General features: G+C 42.0%; 1 non-coding gene across 1 annotated transcript; it reads left to right on the forward strand.

Annotated features, from left to right (window-relative positions):
- Positions 1–23363: 23363 nt before the first annotated feature.
- On the forward strand, positions 23364–23471 carry LOC130984062 (small nucleolar RNA R71). The gene has a single exon (XR_009088021.1). It is a non-coding gene; the product is annotated as a small nucleolar RNA R71 (small nucleolar RNA).
- The last annotated feature ends 677 nt before the right edge of the window (positions 23472–24148 follow it).

Consider the following 24148-nt stretch of genomic DNA (forward strand, 5'->3'; position numbering starts at 1 on the left):
CGTGGGTCAGAGACCAAAGAGAATATACTCCAGCTGTCGTCCAATGACTACGTTGAACATCATGTAGACCGCTTTGTGGTTGTCAGGCACGCGGATCTTGGCTAAGCGAGTAACAAAGATTGGGTGATTGTCACGGATAACCCCTTCATTCTGACTTAACTGAATTAAGTACGAGAGTATATCTTGCAGGAGAAGTAGGCGTGAATTGAATAGAAAAATAATAATACTTGCATTAATACTCGAGGAACAGCAAAACTCCTCACCTTAATCTGTGAGGTGTAGAAACTCCACCGTTGGAAAATACATAAGAACAAGGTCTAGGGATGGCCGAATGGCCAGCCTCCCAAATGGCATAATACAATCAAAATAGGGTTCAAAGACCTGATCTAAGGATCGAAGAATGGTCCAAAGATGTGAATACACTAGTAAAAAGTTTTAGTTATACTAAACTAGTAAACTAGGTTTATAGAAAATGAGTGGATAGTGCAGAAATCCAATTCCGGGACCCACTTGGTGTGTGTTTGGGCTGAGCATTGAAGATTTCACATACATAGGCTCTTCTTGGAGTTTAAACGCCAGTTTTGGTGCCAGTTTGGGCGTTTATCTCCAGCTTTGGTGCCAGTTCTGGCGTTTTACGCCAGAAAAGGGTCTCTGGTGGGCGTTTGGACGCGAGTTTGGGCCATCAAATCTCGGGCAAAGTATAAATTATTATACATTTCTGGAAAGCCCAAGATGTCTACTTTTCAACGCAATTGAGAGGGCACCAATTGGGCTACTGTAGCTCCAGAAAATCCACTTCAAGTGCAGGGAGGTCAGAATCCAACAGCATCCGCAGTCCTTTCTCAGCCTCTGAATCAGATATTTGCTCAGGTCCCTCAATTTCAGCCAGAAAATACCTGAAATCACAGAAAAACACACAAACTCATAGTAAAGTCAAAAAATGTGATTTTTGTATAAAAACTAATAAAAATATACTAAAAACTACCTAAAAACAATGCCAAAAAGCGTATAAATTATCCGCTCATCAATAGTCTAATAGCAGTAGGGGCATTCTTTTGATGACACTCTAGTCTAAAATTGTCTGTTAGTTAGTCTCTCACTTGTGTTAGTACACCCGAGAGCTAGGAGCTGTAGAGTGGTTAGGCTAGCTTGGGCGCCAGCTTATCGTCTTTTTGTATGGGCCAGACCCTGGGATGGTCGTGTATATATTAGCTAAGTAGGTTCGACGAGGATGCAAACTGACTTGATCTTTTGTGAACGCTATATGTTTTATTATAGTGTACATGATGTATTTTATCAGCTGTGTTACATGTTTCTTTATGCGTCCTTATTATTTCTATCAGTGTGTGCTTATTTATTTTACTCCCTCGCTCGCAACGATATAAGTTAAATTGAAAAAAAAGTTACTCGTAAAATTGGCAACGTTCTAACAAGGAACAGGCTCATTCATTAAGTAATAGTTAATACTTAGGAAGAACAAGTTGGCAACACTTGGCTTCTTGTATGACCATGGCATATTGGGAGTTGGGTCGTTACAATTTGGTATCAGAGTAGTTCGTTCCCTGTAGGGCCTGGGAGGGACTGACTATGCTTCACTGCATCTTTGTTGTGTGTCTCATGCTGCTAGGGTATCTTTTAGATACATTTGGCATGAATGTCTATGAGGGCTCATTTTGGAAATGTTCGTGCCTTACTTGAGATATTAAGACCGATCACCTTAATGTTGATTGTTTGGTGCGGATAAGACCTCAATGACTGTAAATAGGCAGAGTTTAACCGAGCTCTGAATGACGAATCGATGCGAGGCACAACTATCTTCATAGGTGTTAAGATCTCCATGGCTACGACTTTGAGAGATTTGGATGCTGTAAGGAATGAACGCTTGTTTCACTTGTGGGGAACTTGGACACTTGGCGAGGAATTGCCCAAAAGGATTTGCTCAAAATCCAGTACGAACCTAGCAACAAGGTCGAGTGTTTGCTATGACTGCTAACGATGCTATGCAATCAGACGCCCTGATCCAAGGACAGTCTTATGTCAAAAATCGATTTCTAACTGTACTGTATGATTCGGGTGCATCGCATTCCTTTATTTCTTCAGTTGTTGCTCATGAGTTGGGACTAGATTTCTCTGAGTTGAACTTTGATCTAATTGTCCATACACCTGCATCCCAAAATGCTTTGACCAGTTTATGTGCCTACAAGTACCATTTGCTATAGGAAAAGGACTTTTATACATGATCTAATCTATTTGCCTCTATGTGGTTTAGAAGGTATTTTAAGATTAGATTGGTTATCTAAGTATCATGTTTTCCTTGATTACTTTGAAAGGACTATTGTAATTCCATCTAATAGTCTATATACTAAACCATTCCTATCCCATACATTATATCTGAAATCTATAAGAGTTACCTTAGACGAGAGTAATTGTGAGGGATACGTTTTCTTAGCGGCTAGCTCAAATGATAGTGAATTAAGCCTGGAACGGATCCGAGTGGTGGAAGAATTTCCTAATGTTTTCCCAGATGACATACTGAGTTTTCTCCTCAGCGAGAGATAGAATTCAGCATTGATCTAGTACCCAGAACTGGACTAATTTCTATAGCACCGTACCGGATGTCACTACTAGAACTTGCGGAGTTGAAGAAGCAGTTGGATGAGCTACTTGAAAAGAAGTTTATTCGTCCCATTGTATCACCTAGGGGAGCTCCGGTATTACTGGTAAAGAAGAAAGATGGTGGAATGAGGCTTTGCGTAGATTATCGACAGCTAAATAAAGTTACTATCAGGAATAAGTATCCACTTCCACGAATTGAGAATTTGATGGATCAACTGAAAGGTGCAACTGTGTTCTTGAAGATTGACTTACGATCGGGTAATCACAAATTCGAGTAAGCGAGCCAGATATACCAAAGAATGTGTTCAGGACTCAAAAATGATGATGATGCTGAGACGTATGGGAGCAGAAGAACCAGAAACTGTGAGAAAGGATCGTAGTGGTCTATGCAGGTATAAGAATAGAATTTGTGTGCCTAACTCTGGAGAATTGCGACAAAAGATTCTTGCAGAAGCTCACCAAAGTAGATTATCTATGCATCCTGGAGTGACAAAGATATATCAAGATTTGAAACGAATGTTCTGGTGGCCGGGCTTAAAGAAAGAGGTAGCTGATTGTGTCTCAAAAAGTTTAACTTGCCAGAAGGTGAAGGTGGAACATCAGAAGCCATCAGCAACCCTGCAACCCTTGGAAATACCACAATGGAAATGGGAGCAGATCACTATGAAATTTATCACGGGATTGCCAAGAACCTCAACAGAACATGATGCTATTTGGGTGATTGTGGACAGGTTGACAAAATCGGAACATTTCCTTCCGATTCGAGTTTACTACACTTTAGAAAGGCTGGCACGGATATATATTCAAGAAATTGTATGACTGCACGGAATACCTTCGTCAATTGTCATAGATCGAGATCTAAGGTTTACTTCTAGACTTTGGAGAGGTTTTCATAAAGCGTTTGGGATAGAACTGCACGTGAGTATAGCATACCATTCTCAAACAAACGAAAAATCATAGCAGATAATCTAGACATTAGAAGACACGTTAAGATCTTGTGTGATTGACAATCAAGGCAGTTGGGATAAGTACTTACCGTTAGTCGAGTATGTTTACAACAACAGTTACCAGCCAAGTATTAGAATGGCACCATATGAAGCTCTCTACGGAAGAAGATATCAGACACATTGTGTTGGAATGACGACGGATAAGCTAGTGTTTTGGGTCTAGACTTAGTACAAGAAACTATTGAGAAGAAAAAGGGGATTCATCAGAAGATCCAGATAGCACAAAGCCGTCAAAAGAGCTATGCCGATGATAGACGTAGACCCTTAGAGTTTAGTGAGGAAAACCATGTCTTTCTAAAAGTAACCCTAACTACTAGAATAGGTAGAGCCCTTAAGACTAAAAAGCTTAATCCTCGATAGATAGGACCTTTCCAAATACTCAAAAAGGTTGGTCCAGTAGCTTATCAAGTATCCCTTCCTCCATATCTGTTAAACCTTCATGATGTTTTTTTTATGTCTCGCAAGTTAAAAAATATATTCCCGATGAGAGTCACATTTTACAACAAGAGATAGTACAGTTACGAAACAATTTGACATATCAAGCATCATCGGTTCAGATCGTGGAAAGAAATTGTTCATGCCCCGGGTCGAGTTGTACGACCCGGGCTGATTGACGATAAGTCGACTGAGCTGTTTAGACCAGGACTACCCAACTTCTTTATGAAAGAGGTCAGCCAAACTGCTACAGAGGCCCAAGAAGGCCCAAATAGAGGAACACGAACTAAATCTAAAGGCAGCCCAAAGCCTAGAATGATGAAGGCGGTTCCCTTAAAGATAAGATGACTTCACTCAAAGATAAGATAAGATAACTATCTTACCTCAAGGGAAGATCATTCCACACTATTATAAATACACTGGAGCACCCAGGTATAACTCATACTCTGATTTTACTAAAAACCTGCTTAATACCCTTGCTAACTTAAGCATCGGAGTCCCTTACAGGTACCACCACCCTCCGGTGACGAAGGATCAGCACCACCACCAAAGTCCAACAAGTCAGACATGGTGGCTCCAGCCACCATCATGAAGTCGGACATAATAGCTCCGACCAGTATAGAAGATCTCGTGCGAGATCGACCTACAGTTTCAAGTAATCCTTGGAACATTGGCGCCGTTGCCAGGGACCTGGAAGTCATCCCATCATCATGGTGGATAACCTTGACAACGACCATAACTCAGATCTAGAAAATAGAACGCCGTAGAAGAATACGGACACTACACCAAAGGAAACGTCTCAACCAAACAGAGAAAAGAACACACCAAACACACAAATCTTGGAGGCACTTCAAGCTCAACAAGATCGTCTCAAACAACTCAAAAAAGAGGCTGAGCACCAACGAAAAGCTGAGAAGGACCTTCGAAGGGAAACTAGGCGGCATAAAGAGTTAGAGGACAAACTCTTAAAACTGGAAGCTGATCTAAAAGCCAAGACTACCCAACCCAGTCATGAAAATAACCCCCACAAAGATCAAGACCCATTCACCAAAGAGGTATGAAAGCCAAAATCCCAAAGGACATCAAAGCTCTCGACATGACTCCATACGACGACACATCAGATCCAAGCCATCATCTCAGTAATTTCAGAAGCAGAGTTTATCTCACCGATGCCTCAGATGCAAAAAATACCACAACTACACCCCTCTCTGGGTGGCTCTTGTGGAAGAATACCGAGAAGTATACCACACTGAAAAGATCCCACCACCCCGCCCAGTTAAAAGCAAAAAAGAAGGTGAAAATCGGACAGAATACTGCGAATACCACCGAATTTATGGACATCCTACTAACGAGTTCTTCGACTTGAAGAATGTCATAGAAAAATTGGTAAGAGAGGGGAGACTAGATCGGTACCTAGCCAGTAAGACAGATGAGCCCAGAAAGAGAAGAAGAGACGAAGAGGTCGGACGAATTGAACAACCACCTCGTACCCCGGAGAGACATGTTCACATAATACATAGAGGATTTGCGGGAGGAGGAATCTCCAAATCATCTTGCAAAAGACACCTCAAAGAGGTATATCACATCGAGGGAGGAGAAGGAGCACCCGACCTCCCTACTATTATTTTCACTAAAGAGGACGCACATGGCGTCATCTCGGGACATGACGATCCCATGGTCATCACTATCATATTGGCCAACGCTAATCTCCACCGGACACTGGTGGACCAAGGAAGCTCGGCTGATATCTTGTTCAAAACTGCCTTTGAAAAACTTAGCTTGGAGGAAAAAGAGCTCAGAGCATATCCGAACAGCTTATTCGGATTAGGAGACACCCCAATCCAACCACTTGGATACATCTCACTCCACACAACCTTCGAAAAAGGAAACCGGCCAAAGACGCTCAACATAGACTACATCATGGTCAACGTAAGTTCAGCCTCCAATGCCCTGATAGATCGGACAATGCTAAATCAGCTCGCCGCAGTAGTCTCGACTCCATATCTATGCATGAAGTTCTCAACTACAAAAGGGATCGCTACCATAAAAGAAGACCAGAAAATAGCACACCGCTGTTACAATGAAAGTCTGAACCTCAGAGGCAAAGGAGAATAAATCCACACCATCGAACTCGGGGGAGTTCAAGATTGGAATGAACTTCATCCACAACCTGAAGGCGAGATAGAAAAAGTCCAGATCGGAGATGTCCCAGATAAAACAACCAATATTAGCGCAATCCTAAAAGGAAATGTAAGGGAGTCCCTCATACAGTTCCTAAACGATAATGTCGACCTCTTCGCATGGAAAGCCACAGACATGCCGGGCATAGACCCAAAGCTAATGTGCCACAAGCTGGCAGTGTATCCAGGATCTCGGCCAGTGCATCAAAGGCGTAGAAAGCTCGGACCAGAAAGATCCCAAGCTGTGGAGGAACAGGTACAAACTCTACCAGAGGCAGGATTCATAAGAGAAGTCAAGTATCCACTATGGCTAGCCAACATCGTCTTGGTGAAAAAATCAAATGGGAAGTGGTGGATGTGCACGGATTACACCGATCTCAACAAAGCTTGCCCAAAAGATCCTTATCCACTCCCAAGTATCGGCGCTCTGGTGGATGCCTCCTCTGGATACAAATACCTCTCGTTTATGGATGCTTATTCGGGATACAATCAAATCCCGTTGTACCCACCTGATCAAGAAAAAACCTCATACTTGACTCCAAAAGCAAACTACTGCTATGTCGGGAAACTCATGTCGGGAAACTCATGGAGGTATATGTGGATGACATGTTAATAAAAACACAAAGTGAGGAATCATTACTGTCCGATCTCACCCAAGTATTCAACACCATAAGAAAGCATGGCATGCAACTTAATCCTGCAAAATGCACCTTTGCAGTAGAAGCTGACAAATTCTTGGGTTTCATAGTCACACAAAGAGGAATCAAAGCAAACCCGGACAAGTGTCAAGCCATACTCAATATGAAAAGCCCGACCTGTGTCATGGAAGTACAACAGCTCAACAGGCGATTGGCAACCTTGTCTAGATTTCTAGCCGAATCAGCCATAAGATCTCTCCTCTTCTACACCACACTAAGGAAGGGAAAGAAGTTCGAATGGGCGCTAGAGTGCGAGCAAGTCTTCCAGGATTTCAAAAGATTCCTGGGACAACCACCCATCTTTACCCGACCATGGGAAGGAGAAGAACTCATATTATACCTTACAATAGAAAGTCGGGCAATAGCTTCAGCACTAGTTAGAGAGGACGAAAGTGGACAGCAACCTATATACTTCATCAACAAAGCGCTACAAGGGTCCGAGCTGAACTATCAAAAGATAGAGAAGTTCGCCTACGCTCTCATATTAACCTCTCGACAACTTTGCCCATACTTCCAGGCTCACACCATTAAAGTTCGGACCAACCAGCTCATAAAAGGCATTCTGCAGAAAACATATTTAGTGGGAAGAATCCTACAGTGAGCAGTCGAGTTGTCTAAATTCGACCTCCAATATGAAGCTCGGACAGCCATCAAATGACAGTATCTGGCCGACTTCATTGTAGAATACACTGACACCCCGGAAATCCCTACAAATTGGAATCTTTACGTGGACGGCTCTTCCAATAAAATTGGGAATGAAGCAGGCGTGATAATAGAAAGTAATCGGGGAACCCAAATCGAACTCTCCCTGCAGTTTGAGTTCCCTGCTTCCAATAACAAGGCTGAGTATGAGGCGCTATTGGCTGGTTTGAAGCTTACTAAAGAGGTGGGAGCCCAAAAACTTATCATCTTCAGCGACTCATAGGTCATCACCTCACAAAAAGCAGGGACCTACCAAGCCAAAGACCCTGCCATGAAAAAGTACTTGGACAAAACCAGGGAACAACTCAGACAATTCAAAGAATACGAGATCCGGCATATACCTCAGGAACAAAATGCCCAAGCTGACGCACTCTCAAAATTAGCCAGCATCAAACCAGGGGGCAATAATAGGAGCCTTATCCAGAAAATACTGCAAAGCCCATCAATCTCGGAGGAAGAAAAGGTCCTAGCTATATCAGGTCAGGATCAAGGGTGATGACTCCCATAATCAGCTACCTCAAATCAGAGATACTCCCTACAGATAAAATAGAGGCAAAGAGGTTAAAGCGGGTGGCACAGTATTACACCATCATAAACAACATCCTATACAAGAGAGGGATTTCGACACCTCTACTAAAGTGTGTGCCGGCCTCTAACACAAAAGAGGTCTTAGAAGAAATACACAGTGGCACATGTGGCAATCATCTCAGAGTACGAGCTCTTTCCAAGAAAGTACTCCGAGCTTGATTCTTTTGGCCAACTTTACAAAAAGAAGCCAACGAGTTCGTTAAGACATGTCCACCATGTCAGAAGCATGCTAACTTCCACATCGCCCCCCAGAAGAACTCATCAGCGTTGCATCACCTTGGCCATTTGCAAAGTGGGGACTCGACCTCCTCGGGCATTTCCCCCAAGGATTGGGACAGGTCAAGTTCCTCATTGTAGAGGTAGATTATTTCACAAAATGGATTGAGGCAGAGCCCCTAGCCAATGCCACTGCCCAAAGAAGTCGGAAATTCCTATATAGGAACATTGTCACAAGGTTTGGGGTTCCTTACTCCATCACCACAGACAATGGTACTCAATTCACAGACGCAGGCTTTAGAAAGTTGGTAGCCGACCTGAAGATAAAGCACCAATTCACATCCGTAGAGCACCTGCAGGCTAATGGACAAACGGAAGCTGCCAATAAAGTTATACTAGCCGGGTTAAAACGGAGGCTACAGGATGCAAAGGGGGCCTGGGCTGAAGAGCTCCCACAAGTCCTATGGGCATATCGGACAACTCCACACTCCACCACAAAAGAATCACCTTTCCGATTGGCTTATGGAATGGAGGCAATGATATCGGTAGAAGTTGAAGAAGGATCTCCTAGAACGATCCACTACAATGAAGAAGCTAACTTCCAACTTCAAAGGGAAGAGCTCGACCTACTCTCAGAAGTCAGAGAAAGAGCTCAGATCAGAGAAGAAGCACTAAAACACCGCATGGCCTTAAGATACAATCGAAAGGTAGTGCAGTGAAACTTCACCAACAATGACCTCATCCTAATCCAAAATGATATCGGGACAAATCAACCCGGAGAAGGAAAGCTAGCGGCTATTTGGAAAGGACCCTATCGAGTCACAGAGGTACTGGGAAAAGGCTACTACAAAGTGTCCGAACTCGAGGGGCAAGAGCTACCAAGAGTATGGCACTCCTGCAACCTAAGAAGGTACTATAGTTAAAAGGTAATAAAAAGATCTTAGGACAAAGGTGCACTCTTTTTCTTGAAAAAGGTTTTTTAATGAGGCGCCAAGCCAAGATCTGCAAAATTACCTGACCTAAGAAGGGTGAGCTCCCACATGTATATATTTTCATATTTTCTATTTTTGAATGAAGTTTTTTCAGATTTTCTACAAATTCTCTTTATCAAGACGCATTAATCTGAAATGAAAAAATTCATCGCCCGATTATAAAGCTACAGATCAGCAAAAGTGAAAAACCAAATTCGCTGCTCGATCACGATAAGGTCGACAAAGATGAAAACCGAATTCATCAAAGGTCAGGCCAAGCAAGGATCAAAATCGGCAAGATGAAAAGCGACATAAATAGAATAATGCAAGAAGTTATAAAAAGTGATACATGAATAGAGACCTGACGAGGTCTAAAACAAAAAATGGATTGCTAGAAATAACTTAGAATGGACCGATATAAAAAATTCGGACCAAATCAAAGCGACGAAAAGTTATAAAAAGTAACCCATAGAAAAGAGGTATGGCCAGCCCTGAAAATGGAGTACTAGAAATAAATTAGAAGGGACCGACATGATGAAGTCGGCCCAACAAAGCTACAAAAAGTTATAAAAAGTAATCCATAAAAGGAGACCTGACAAGGTCCAAATAAAATAGATTACAAGAAATAACTTAGAAGGGACTGACATGACGAAGTCGGCCCAACAAAGCTACAAAAAGTTATAAAAGTAATCCATAAAAAGAGAACTGACAAGGTCAAAATAAAATGGATTACTAGAAATAACTTAGAAGGGAGCGACATGAAGAAGTCGGCCCAAACCGATTAAAGCTACAAAGTTATAAAAAGAAATCCATAAAAAGAGACCTGGCAAGGTCCAACTAAAAATGGATTACTAGAAATAACTTAGAAGGGACCGACATGAAGAAGTCGGCCCAAGCCAGTTAAAGCGACAAAGTTATAAAGATGAATCCATGAAAAGAGATCTGGCGAGGTCCAGTCAAAAATGGATTGCTAACTCAAAAAAGGTTTGACGAGGGAAATCAACCAACAAAAGGCGTGCGCTAGGAGAGATACAACTCGACCCGAATGGCCACGACCATGCTGAAGTCAATTTACAAGTATTCTATGAAGAATACTAAAAAGAACAAGTTAAATGAAGCTAGCCCCAAAGGTCGCTTCGGTTAAAGCAGCAAATAGACAAACACAAAGGCAATCTAAGGAGGTCGGACAAATAAGGCTCCAACACTCTAAAGATTCCCAGAAGTGCCAGAAAACTTCAAGCAAACATATCTTGAGAAAACAAAGCTACTATAAATCAAGTCTCAGAAGGCCAACCGAAGAATCGGCCTTAAGAGTCAAAAAGTGTTTTTGTTTTTCCAAAATAAAAGTTGCTAACAGAAGCAACCAGTAGTGTGAAAGCCACATCAGGGAATAGTTACAAAATAGAAGTTCAAAGACCCACAAGTCGGGCCATTAAAGGATACAAAAACAAAACAGAAACTACAAAGGATGTAAAGATTCTTCAGTGGCGGCATCTCGGGGCAAAGGAGGACGAGTCGCAAGTGGAACAGCATCAACGATTCCATCCGGCCGGTTCAGGATCTGAACATCAGGGTCCAACTCGGGACGGCCGACCTCAGTAGTAAGAGTTGAAGTAGCCAGGGCAGCAGAGGCTTTGGCAGATGGCACAGGAAGAGGGTCTACATCTACATCATCATCATCCGAGCCATTAGGGACAATCTTACCATCTACTACAATGTTGTCCAAGCTAAATAGGGTGAGGTCAAGGTCGGGCGCAAGAACTCGAACTTGAGCCTTCAAATTCTCATAAGCAGTATTCACGCTGCCTACAAGATGGCCCTGGAGCTCAGTGTAGTCAGCCTGAACAGAGTCCAACCTCCCCCTGAGCTCTACCATCTCACCATAAGTTAAGATATAGCTATCTTTATGCTTCTGTGCCATCTCCTCAGCCAAGTTCGTAGAAGCCACCGCAGCAGTAGCTCGAGTCTTCTCACCCTCTAATTCTTTCTCCAAATTCGCCACCTTCTTCTCGAATTCCTCCTTCATCCCCTTAATCCTATCATACTCTGACTTGGCCTCCTCCACGAAAGCCTTTATAGCATGAACCGGAACATCCTAAGTAGTTCGGAACAAGGCCGCCCCCATATGCGCCATCTTAATGCTACTTCGGGTGATAAAATCCAAATGACGAAAAATGAAAACATCATCTGTAGGCACGACACCATAAGGAGCAATCTGATGATCAACATACCCCACAGCATCAAAGTCGGGGGCATCAAGGTTAAAGGGCTCAACAATTTTTTGATTCTTCGGTGGAGGACTAGCAGTGGGAGAAGAGGTCGCACCAGAAGTTTGGAGAGGATTAACCAAATGAACCGGCGGAGTAGGAATCACCCTCCTCGGCCCAAAAGTACTCAAGATCGGCTTCTTAGGGGGGATCTGTGAGGATCCTTCCCGAGTAACATTGGCCGAGATGTTCTGGGCAGCTGTAGCCTTCCTCGCCTTCATGAAGGCCTTTATGGAGTCATTGTTTTTAATCATCTCTGGAAATACACAGCAAGAAACCAAGTTATAAATGGGAAAGAAAAAAAAATCAAACAAGAAACAAACAAAGCAACACAGAAAGGAAATCGGTCACTACCAAGTTCAGCTCAGAGAAGCGAGGGATCCCCTAAAAATTTTTTAGTATCGAGATAAGGAGGTTGTCCCCAGTTCTCCTCCAACACATTAACAAAGGCATGTTCGACCTCGTCCAACATCTCCCACGAATACCTCGATACCAAAACATCCTTTTGCCACTCTGAAGGAAAGGCTGGCTCGTCATTCTCATCCAGAAAAAAGAGCCGAGCTCCTTCAACAGCTCTGATGAGCGGATAATTTGTACGCTTTTTGGCATTGTTTTTAGTATGTTTTTAGTATGTTTTAGTTAGTTTTTAGTATATTTTTATTAGTTTTTAGTTAAAATTCACTTTTCTGGACTTTACTATGAGTTTGTGTATTTTTCTGTGATTTCAGGTATTTTCTGGCTGAAATTGAGGGACCTGAGCAAAAATCTGATTCAGAGACTGAAAAGGACTGCAGATGCTGTTGGATTCTGACCTCCTTGCACTCGAAGTGGATTTTCTGGAGCTACAGAAGCCCAATTGGCGCGCTTTCAACGGCGTTGAAAAGTAGACATTCTGGGCTTTCCAGCAATATATGATAGTCCATACTTTGCCCAAGATTTGATGGCCCAAACCGGCGTTCAAAGTCACCTTCAGAATTCCCAGCGTTAAACGCCGGAACTGGCACCAAAGTGGGAGTTAAACGCCCAAACTGGCACAAAAGCTGGCGTTTAACTCCAAGAAGAGTCTCTACACGAAAATGCTTCAATGCTCAGCCCAAACACACACCAAGTGGGCCCGGAAGTGGATTTTTATGTCATTTACTCATCTTTGTAATTCTTAAGCTACTAGTTCCCTATAAATAGGACCTTTTACTATTGTATTTGACATCTTGAGATCTTTGAATCTTTTGATCACTGGGGGCTGGCCTCACGGCTATGCCTAGACCTTGTTCTTATGTATTTTCAACGGTGGAGTTTCTACACACCATAGATTAAGGTGTGGAGCTCTGCTGTACCTCGAGTATTAATGCAATTACTATTGTTCTTCTATTCAATTCAGGTTGTTCTTATTCCAAGATATTCATTCGCACTCAAGAACTTGATGAATGTGATGATTATGTGACACTCATCATCATTCTCACTTATGAACAAGTGACTGACAACCACTTCTGTTCTACAAGCAAACAAGGCTCTAATGTTTATCTCTTGGGTTCTTTAACCGGAATCTTCGTGGTATAAGCTAGAATTGATGGCGGCATTCAAGAGAATCCGGAAGGTCTAAACCTTGTCTGTGGTATTCTGAGTAGGATTCAATGATTGAATGACTGTGACGAGCTTGAAACTCGCGATTGTGGGGCGTTAGTGACAGACGCAAAAGAATCACTGGATTCTATTCCGACATGATCGAGAACCGACAGCTGGATAGCCGTGCCGTGACAGGGTGCGTTGAACATTTCCACTGAGAGGATGGGAGGTAGCCACTGACAACGGTGAAACCCTTGCATACAACTTGCCATGGAAAGGAGTAAGAAGGATTGGATGAAGACAGTAGGAAAGCAGAGAGACGGAAGGGACAAAGCATCTTCATACGCTTATCTGAAGCTCTCACCAATGAAATACATAAGTATCTCTATCCTTATCTTTATGTTTTATTCATATATCACCCATAACCATTTAAGTCTGCCTGACTAAGATTTACAAGGTGACCATAGCTTGCTTCATACCAACAATCTCCGTGGGATCGACCCTTACTCGCGTAAGGTTTATTACTTGGACGACCCAGTGCACTTGCTGGTTAGTTGTGCGAAGTTGTGTTTATGCCATGGTATTGAGCAGCAAGTCTTTGGAGCCATTACTAGGGATTATTTGAGTTGTGAAAAGTAGTGATCACAATTTCGCATACCAAGTTTTTGGCGCCGTTGCCGGGGATTGTTTCGAGTGTGGACAATTGACAGTTCATCTTGTTGCTTAGATTAGGTATTTTTCAGAGTTCTTAAGAATGAATTCTAGTGTTTCAAGGTGATGTTCTTATCATCACCAAAGCTGATTGATTATCATCAATTTAGCTCTTGAATGCAATGTCCTACTGAAGCTTGGCTATCCATGTCTAATTTCTTTAGACTAAAGCTTTAGACTAACATTGCATGATTCCTGGAATTCTCATTAAGAATTTTGATACCTTTATTTTACTTTTCCACTTAATTTTCGAAAAATCCAAAAAAAAATTACAAAAAAAAAACCAAAAATATTTTATGTTTCTTGTTGAGTCTAGTGTCTCATTTTAAGTTTGGTGTCTTGCATGCATTGTTTATTTGATCTTGGTTCTATTTTCAAGTCAATAATACAGGGAACTGAAGATTCAGTACATGCAGCAGAGGAATTATACAGAAAAAGCTGGGCGTTCAAAACGCCCAGTGAAGAAGGCAGACTGGCGTTTAAACGCCAGCCAGGGTGCCTGGCTGGGCGTTTAACGCCCAAAAGGGTAGAGCTTTGGGCGTTAAATGCCAGAATGTGCACCATTCTGGGCGTTTAACGCCAGGATTGCACAAGAGGGAAGATTTTGTTTTTAATGCAAATTTTTTTCAAGTTTTCAAAGTTTTTCAAAATCAAATCTTTTTCAAATCATATCTTTTCAATCATATGTTTTCAAAATCAATTTCTTTCCATTTTCAAAAATACTTGCTATCAATTAATGATTTGATTCAACATTTCAAGTATGTTGCTTTTTCTGTTGAGAAAGGTGATGGTGTTTTTGTGGAAAAATGAATTTCCAACACACAAATCCAACCGGCAAGTATACCGGGTCGCATCAAGTAGAAATAACTCACAAGAGTGAGGTCGATCCCACAGGGATTGATGGATCAAGCAACTTTAGTGGGTGATTAGTTTAGTCAAGCTAACATTGGTGAGTGAGAATTGTTGCAGCAGAATGTAAATAGCAATGAACTTAAATCGCAGAATGTAAATGGCAGGAAATTTAAAGAACAAGCAATGTAAATTGCAGAAACTTAAATGACAAGAAATGTAAATTGCTTGAATCTTAAATGGGTCAGGGATGTGGGATTGCAGAAATTAATCAAGGAAAAATAAATTACAACAAGTAAAAGAGTAGCGGATTGATTCAATGGAACTAGATCTTAACAGAAAAGTAAAAATGCCTTGAAAAGTAAACAGAGAAATACTGGTGCTTAATTTGCAGCAAAACAAGTGCTTAAGTTGCAGCAATTAAAAATTGGGTTCAAGATCTCAAGAGTAGAAGAGACTAGATAACAAGTCTAGATCTCATATCCTTCCTTGATTCAACAAGAACAGTTCGCAACATAAAAAAGAAAAATGAATTGCAGAATTAAAGAGAAGATGAAGCAGTATGTGAATTTCAATTATGCAGAAAAAGTAAACAAGAGATCTCAAGGTGAGATTGAAACAGAATTTCTTCAATTCTCTACCCAAGATTTAAAGCAGAAAAGAAAACTTAAAGGAGAGAGCTATCTATTCCTAATGCTCGCTATTGGAGCCAACCTCTTCTTTCCAATCGAGCTCTCCTTTCTTTTGAAATGAGAGTGATGTCTTTATATAGGCTTTTTACAAAATGAAAATAAAATGAAATTGAAATTAAAAACAAATTATAAAAATGAAAATCCTAATTTAATTGATCCATGTGCCTTTGAGTGATGATGTGGGCTTTGCTTGCTTTGGATTTGAGGAGAAATGGGTTTGGTTGGCCTTGATTCAATTTGGAGAGGAATTGAATTTAAATGAAATTTTGGTTGATTTTCGGCCCAAGAACAATTGCTTCCAGGAGGCTGCCCTGCCCTTGTGGAGGGCAGGGCAGAAAATGGTGCGTGTTGGTGCTTGCGTGCTTGGTGTGTGACGCTGCAGGATGCTGCCCTGCCCTCGCGGAGGGCAGGGCAGAACTTTTTTGGTGCACCAGATTGGTGCCTGTGCGTGCTGCTGGTGCTGCCGAGTGGTGCCTGTGCGTGCTGCTGGTGCTGCCGAGCCTTCCCTTGGTGCGCCAGAATGGTGCGCTGGCTGTGCACCACAAAATGCTGCCCTGCCCTCGCGGAGGGCAGGGCAGTGTTTCCAAAAGTGAAGTTCCAAGTTCGAAACTTGGTGGATGCACACGCTACTTCTTTTCCTTGGTTTTCTTGGCACCAAACTAAGGCTTAGTTTCTTGTTTCCTCATGGTGCCGTGTTCGATCCTTGTGGCAAGCAATTGGGGGAGCAATTTTCCTTGATTTTCCATGAAGAGCACGACATTGCCCTGCTCTACAAGAGGGCAGGGCAGAAAATTGAGCGCTACTTTGCTTTGTAGTGAGGCTCCAGCTTCGAACCTTGGTGGAAGCACTTTGGTTTATTTTCACTTATTTTTGGCCCTTAAAGATGCCTTTCGTTCCTGCTTCAATTGTACGCCAAATATGGATTTCTATATATCGTTGGAAAGCTCTGAATGTCAGCTTTCCAACGCAACTGGAAGCACATCAATCGGACGTCTGTAGCTCAAGTTATAGCCCTTTGAAGTAGGCATGGTCATGCTGTAAACGCCCAGATTTTAACTTAGCGAAAATTTGCTTCCAACCTCACTTTGCATCACGATATTGCCCTGCCCTTGGCAAGAGCAGGGCAGTGTGCGTGCTGGTTGCTTCCTCCTTCAATTTGGTCATGGGCCACGCTTTTAAAAGCGTGGCCTAAGGCTCCAAAGTGTGCTCCAACTTCAAAGTGTGTCCCAAAGCTCTTTTTTTCTCCTTTTTTGTGCTTCTTTGCTTCTTTTTCTTCTTATTTCCTACAAGATTTATAAAATTAAAAGATCAAGGAAATATACCAATTAAGTATAAAAGCATTCAATATTTAAGCACAATTTATCAATTTCTTGTATGAAAAAGCATAGAAAAATAGGTATGTGATGACTTGTCATCACAACACCAAACTTAAACCTTGCTTGTCCCCAAGCAAGAAAAGAATCATGCAATAAAGATTGACAACCCAAGGTAAGAAGAATAGCAACTCAATGTTCATGGCAAGCTAGTTTTCTATGCATGCTACAATCACAAAAGAGATGTAAATGATTGATGCTTCTATCTAGCTCATTTTATGAAATCTCTTTTCTTTTTCTTCTTCTTTTTTTTTTAGCTTCTTGGTGCGCGAAATTGTGAACTATACTTTTTCACAACTCTCATAATCCCTGGTAATGGCTCCAAAAACTTGGTGCGCTCAATACCATGGCATTACACAACTTCGCACAACTAACCAGCAAGTGCACTGGGTCGTCCAAGTAATAAACCTTACGTGAGTAAGGGTCGATCCCACGGAGATTGTTAGTATTGAAGCAAGCTATGGTCATCTTGTAAATCTTAGTCAGGCAAACTCAGATATATATGGTGATGAACGAAAATAACATAAAAGATAAGGATAGTGATACTTATGTAATTCATTGGTAGGAACTTCAGATAAGCGCATGAAGATGCCTTCCCTTCCGTCTCTCTGCTTTCCTACTGTCTTCATCCAACCCTTCTTACTCATTTCCATGGCAAGCTCGTATAGGGTCTCACTGTTGTCAGCAGCTACCTCCCATCCTCGCAGTGAAAGCTAATGCTCAATACTCTGTCACAGTACGGCCAATCACCGGTTCGGTTCCCTCCCCTACCGGAATAGAATAACTCTTTTGCGTCTGTCACTAACGCCCAGTAGGTTACGGGTTTGAAGCACGTCACAGTCATTCAATCATTGAATCCTACTCAGAATACCACAGACAAGGTTAGACCTTCCGGATTCTCTTGAATGCTGCCATCAGTTCTTGCCTATACCACGAAGACTCTGATCTCACGGAATGGTTGGCTCGTTTGTCAGGCGAGCACTCGGTTGTCAGGCGATCAACCATGCATCGTGCAATCAGGAATCCAAGAGATATTCACTAAGCCTCAGATGCTTGTAGAACAAGAATGGTTGTCAGTCACCTTGTTCATGGGTGAGAATGGTGATGGGCGTCAATCATCACCTTCATCATGTTGAAGATCAAGTGATATCTTGGATAAAGAACAAGCGGAATTTGAATGAAAGAACAATAGTAATTGCATTAATACTCGAGGTACAGCAGAGCTCCACACCTTAATCTATGGTGTGTAGAAACTCCACCGTTGAAAATACATAAGCATAAGGTCTAGGCATGGCCGAATGGCCAGCCTCCCAATGATCTAAGAACTAAAATGTCCAAAGATGATCTAGAGATCTCAAAGTGATCAAAAGATTTCTATACAATAGTAAAAGGTCCTACTTATAAGAAACTAGTAGCCTAGGGTGTACAGAAATGACATAAAAATCCTCTTCCGGGCCCACTTGGTGTGTGCTTGGGCTGAGCAATGAAGCAATTTCGTGTAGAGACTCTTCTTGGAGTTAAACGCCAGCTTTGGTGCCAGTTTGGGCGTTTAACTCCCATTTGGGTGCCAGTTCCGGCGTTTAACGCTGGAATTTCTTGAGGTGACTTTGAACGCCGGTTTGGGCCATCAAATCTTGGGCAAAGTATGGACTATTATATATTGCTGGAAAGCCCAGGATGTCTACTTTCCAACGCCGTTGAGAGCGCGCCAATTGGGCTTCTGTAGCTCCAGAAAATCCACTTTGAGTGCAGGGAGGTCAGAATCCAACAGCATCTGCAGTCCTTTTGAGTCTCTGGATCAGATTTTTGCTCAGGTCCCTCAATTTCAGCCAGAAAATACCTGAAATCATAGAAAAACACACAAACTCATAGTAAAGTCCAGAAAAGTGAATTTTAACTAAAAACTAATAAAAATATACTAAAAACTAACTAGATCATACTAAAAACATACTAAAAACAATGCCAGAAAGTATACAAATTATCCGCTCATCACAACACCAAACTTAAATTGTTGCTTGTCCTCAAGCAACTGAAAATCAAATAAGATAAAAAGAGGAGAATATGCAATGAATTCCAAAAACATCTGTGAAGATCAGTATTAATTAGATGAGCGGGGCTTTTACTTTTTGCCTCTGAATAGTTTTGGCATCTCACTCTATCCCTTGTAATTCAGAATGATTGGCTTCTTTAGGAACTTAGAATCCAGATAGTGTTAATGATTCTCCTAGTAAAGTATGATGATTCTTGAACATAGCTATTTCTTGAGTCTTGGCTGTGGCCCAAAGCACTCTGTCTTCCAGTATTACCACCGGATACATACATGCCACAGACACATAATTGGGTGAACCTTTTCAGATTGTGACTCAGCTTTACTAAAGTCCCCAATTAGAGGTGTCCAGGGTTCTTAAGCACACTCTTATTTGCCTTGGATCACAACTTTATTTCTTTCTTTTTCTTTCTTTTTTTTTTCTTTTCTTTTTTTTTCTTTTTTTTCGGTTTTTTTTTTTTCGTTTTTTTTTTTTTTGAAATGCTTTTTCTTGCTTCAAGAATCATTTTATTGATTTTTCAGATCCTCAGTAACATGTCTCCTTTTTCATCATTCTTTCAAGAGCCAACATTCATGAACCACAAATTCAAAAGACATATGCACTGTTTAAGCATACATTCAGAGAACAAAAACATTGCCACCACATCAAAATAATTAAACTATTATAAAATTCAAAATTCATGCAATTCTTTCTTTTATCAATTAGGCACGTTTTTATTGAAGAAAGGTGATGGATTCATAGGACATTCATAACTTTAAGGCATAGACACTAAGACACTAATGATCACAAGACATAAACATGGATAACCATAAGCATAAAAATTCGAAAAACAGAAGAACAAATAACAAGGAAATCAAAGAACGGGTCCACCTTAGTGATGGCGGCTCTTTCTTGCTCTTGAAGATCCTATGGAGTGCTTGAGCTCCTCAATGTCTCTTCCTTGTCTTTGTTGCTCCTCCCTCATGATTCTTTGATCTTCTCTAATTTCATGAAGGATGATGGAGTGTTCTTGATGCTCCACCCTCAGTTGTCCCATGTTGGAACTTAGTTCTCCTAGGGAGGTGTTTAGTTGCTCCCAATAGTTTTGTGGTGGCAAATTCATCCCTTGAGGAATCTCAGGGATCTCATGATGAGTGAGATCTCTTGTGTACTCTATCCTTTTCTTGGTGATGGGCTTGTCCTCATCAATGGGAACGTCTCCCTCTATGTCAACTCCAACTGAATAACAGAGGTGACAAATGAGATGAGGAAAGGCTAACCTTGCCAAGGTGGAGGTCTTGTCCGCTACCTTATAGAGTTCTTGGGCTATAACCTCATGAACCTCTATTTCTTCTCCAATCATGATACTATGGATCATGATGGCCCGGTCTATGGTAACTTCGGACCGGTTGCTAGTGGGGATGATTGAGCGTTGTATGAACTCTAACCATCCTCTAGCCACGGGCTTGAGGTCATGCCTTCTCAATTGGACCGGCTTTCCTCTTGAATCTTGCTTCCATTGTGCGCCCTCTTCACATATGGTTGTGAGGACTTGGTCCAACCTTTGATCAAAGTTGACCCTTCTAGTGTAAGGATGCTCATCTCCTTGCATCATAGGCAAGTTGAACGCCACCCTCACACTCTCCGGACTAAAATCCAAGTATTTCCCCCGAACCATAGTGAGATAATTCTTTGGATTCGGTTCACACTTTGGTCATGGTTCTTTGTGATCCATGCATTGGCATAGAACTCTTGAACCATCAAGATTCCGACTTGTTGAATGGGGTTGGTAAGAACTTCCCAACCTCTTCTTCGGATCTCATTGCGGATCTCCGGATATTCACCCTTTTTGAGTGAAAAGGGGACCTCGGGGATCACCTTCTTCAAGGCCACAACTTCATAGAAGTGGTCTTGATGCACCCTTGAGAGGAATCTATCCATCTCCCATGACTCGGAGGTGGAAGCTTTTGCCTTCCCTTTCCTCTTTTTAGAGGTTTCTCCGGCCTTGGATGCCATAAATGGTTATGAAAAAGCAACGCTTTTACCACACCAAACTTAAAATGTTTGCTCGTCCTCGAGCAAAAGAAGAAAGAAGAGAGTAGAAGAAGAAGAAATGAGGAAGAGGGGGAAGGTGGTGTGTTCGGCCAAGAAGGGAAAGAAGGGGTGTTTTTGAAGGGTGAGGTTGGTGGGGATTTATGAAGGATGGATGTGAGTGGTGAAGAGAAAGATGGGATTTGATAGGTGAAGGGTTTTTGGGGAAGAGGTATTGAGGTGATTGGTGAGTGGGGGAAGAAGAGAGAGAGAGTGATGGTGGGGTCCTGTGGGGTCCACAGATCCTGTGGTGTCAAGGAAAAGTCATCCCTGCACCAAATAGCATCAAAATCCACGTTTTGAGCTATTTCTGGCGTTAAACGCCGGGCTGGTGCCCATTCCTGGCGTTTAACGCCAGGTTGTTGCCCTTTTCTGGCGTTTAACGCCAGTCTGGTGCCCCTTTTTGGCGTTAAACGCCCAGAATGGTGCCAGACTGGGCGTTAAACGCCCAACTGCTAGGCTTACTGGCGTTTAAACGCCAGCAGCTTCTTCCTCTAGGGTGTGCTGTTTTTCTTCCTGTTTTTCATTCTGTTTTTGCTTTTTTCATTGTTTTTGTGACTTCTTATGATCATCAACCTACAAAAAAGATAAAATAACAAAAGAAAATAGTTAACTATAAAACATTGGGTTGCCTCCCAACAAGCGCTTCTTTAAGGTCATTAGCTTGACAGAGGACTCTCATGGAGCCTCAGAAATGCTCAGAACCGTGTTGGAACCTCCCAACACCAAACTTAGAGTTTGAATGTGGGGGTTCAACACCAAGCTTAGAGTTTGGTTGTGGCCTCCCAACACCAAACTTAGAGTTTGACTGTGGGGGCTCTGCTTGGCTCTGTTTTGAGAGAAGCTCTTCATGCTTCCTCTCCATGATGATAGAGGGATATCCTTGGGCCTTAAACACTAAGGATTCTCCATTCACTTGAATGATCAACTCTCCTCTATCAACATCAATCACAGCCTTTGCTGTGGCTAGGAAGGGTCTGCCAAGGATGATGGATTCATCCATGCACTTCCCAGTCTCTAGGACTATGAAATCAGTAGGGATGTAATGGTTTTCAATCTTCACCAAAACATTCTCTACAAGTCCATGAGCTTGTTTTCTTGAGTTGTCTGCCATCTCTAATGAGATTCTTGCAGCTTGCACCTCAAAGATCCCTAATTTCTCCATTACAGAGAGGGGCATGAGGTTTACACTTGACCCTAAGTCACACAAGGCCTTCTTGAAGGTCATGGTGCCTATGGTACAAGGTATAGAAAACTTCCCAGGATCTTGCCTCTTTTGAGGCAGTTTCTGCCTAGGCAAGTCATCCAGTTCTTTGGTGAGCAAGGGAGGTTCATCCTCCCAAGTCTCATTTCCAAATAACTTGTCATTTAGCTTCATGATTGCTCCAAGGTATTTAGCAACTTGCTCTTCAGTGACATACTCGTCCTCTTCAGAGGAAGAATACTCATCAGAGCTCATGAATGGCAGAAGTAAGTCCAATGGAATCTCTATGGTCTCATTTTGAGCCTCAGATTCCCATTGTTCCTCATTGAGGAACTCAGAGGAGATTGGTACACGCCCACTGAGGTCTTCCTCAGTGGCGTCTTCCTCCTCTCTTTCCTCTCCACATTCGGCCATGGTTATGGCTTTGCACTCTCCTTTTGGATTTTCTTCTGTATTACTTGGGAGAGTACTAGGAGGGAGTTCAGTAATTTTCTTGCTCAGCTGACCCACTTGTCCTTCCAAATTTCTGATGGAGGACCTTGTTTCATTCATGAAACTTTGAGTTGTCTTTATTAGATCAGAGACCATTGTTGCTAAGTCAGAAGTATTCTGCTTAGAACTCTCTGTCTGTTGCTGAGAAGATGATGGAAAAGGCTTGCCATTGCTAAACCTGTTTCTTCCACCATTATTGTTATTGAAACCTTGTTGAGGTCTCTCTTGATTCTTCCATGAGAGATTTGGGTGATTTCTCCATGAAGAATTGTAGGTATTTCCATAGGGTTCTCCTAGGTAATTCACCTCTTCCATGGAAGGGTTCTCAGGATCATAAGCTTCTTCCTCAGATGAAGCTTCCTTAGTACTGCCATGTGCATTTTGCATTCCAGACAGACTCTGAGAAATTAAATTGACTTGTTGAGTCAATATCTTGTTCTGAGCCAATATGGCACTCAGAGTGTCAATCTCAAGAACTCCTTTCTTCTGACTAGTCCCATTGTTCACAGGATTTCTTTCAGAAGTGTACATGAATTGGTTATTTGCAACCATTTCAATCAATTCTTGAGCTTCTGCAGGCGTCTTCTTCAGATGAAGAGATCCTCCAGCAGAGCTATCCAAGGACATCTTAGATAGTCCAGAGAGACCATCATAGAAAATACCTATGATGCTCCATTCAGAAAGCATGTCTGAAGGACATCTTCTGATTAATTGTTTGTATCTTTCCCAAGCTTCATAGAGGGATTCTCCATCCTTCTGTCTGAAGGTTTGGACTTCCACTCTAAGCTTACTCCATCTTTGTGGTGGAAAGAACTTTGCCAAGAAGGCATTGACTAGCTTTTCCCAAGAGTCCAGGCTTTCTTTGGGTTGAGAATCCAACCATATTCTAGCTCTGTCTCTTACAGCAAAAGGGAATAGCATCAGTCTATAGACCTCAGGGTTAACCCCATTAGTCTTGACTGTGTCACAGATTTGCAAGAATTCAGCTAAAAACTGATGAGGATCTTCCATTGGAAGTCCATGGAACTTGCAATTCTGTTGCATTAGAGAAACTAATTGAGGCTTAAGCTCAAAGTTGTTTGCTCCAATGGCAGGGATAGAGATGCTTCTCCCATAGAAATCAGGAGTAGGTGCAGTGAAGTCACCCAGCACCTTCCTTGCATTGTTGACATTGTTGTTATTTTCGGCTGCCATGTGTTCTTCTTCCTTGAAGAGTTCGGTCAGGTCCTCTAAAGAGAGTTGTGCTTTGGCTTCTCTTAGCTTTCTCTCCAGGGTCCTCTCAGGTTCAGGATCAGCTTCAACAAGAATGCCTTTGTCTCTGCTCCTGCTCATATGAAAATAGGAGAGAAAAAGAAAATGTGAAATCCTCTATGTCACAGTATAGAGATTCCTTGAAGTGTCAGAGGAACAAAGAAATAGAAAGAAGAAGGAGAAGAAGAATTCGAACTTTAATTAGATAAGGTTCG

Source organism: Arachis stenosperma, chromosome 5 (assembly GCF_014773155.1).
Source record: "Arachis stenosperma cultivar V10309 chromosome 5, arast.V10309.gnm1.PFL2, whole genome shotgun sequence".
Classification (NCBI taxonomy): domain Eukaryota; kingdom Viridiplantae; phylum Streptophyta; class Magnoliopsida; order Fabales; family Fabaceae; genus Arachis; species Arachis stenosperma.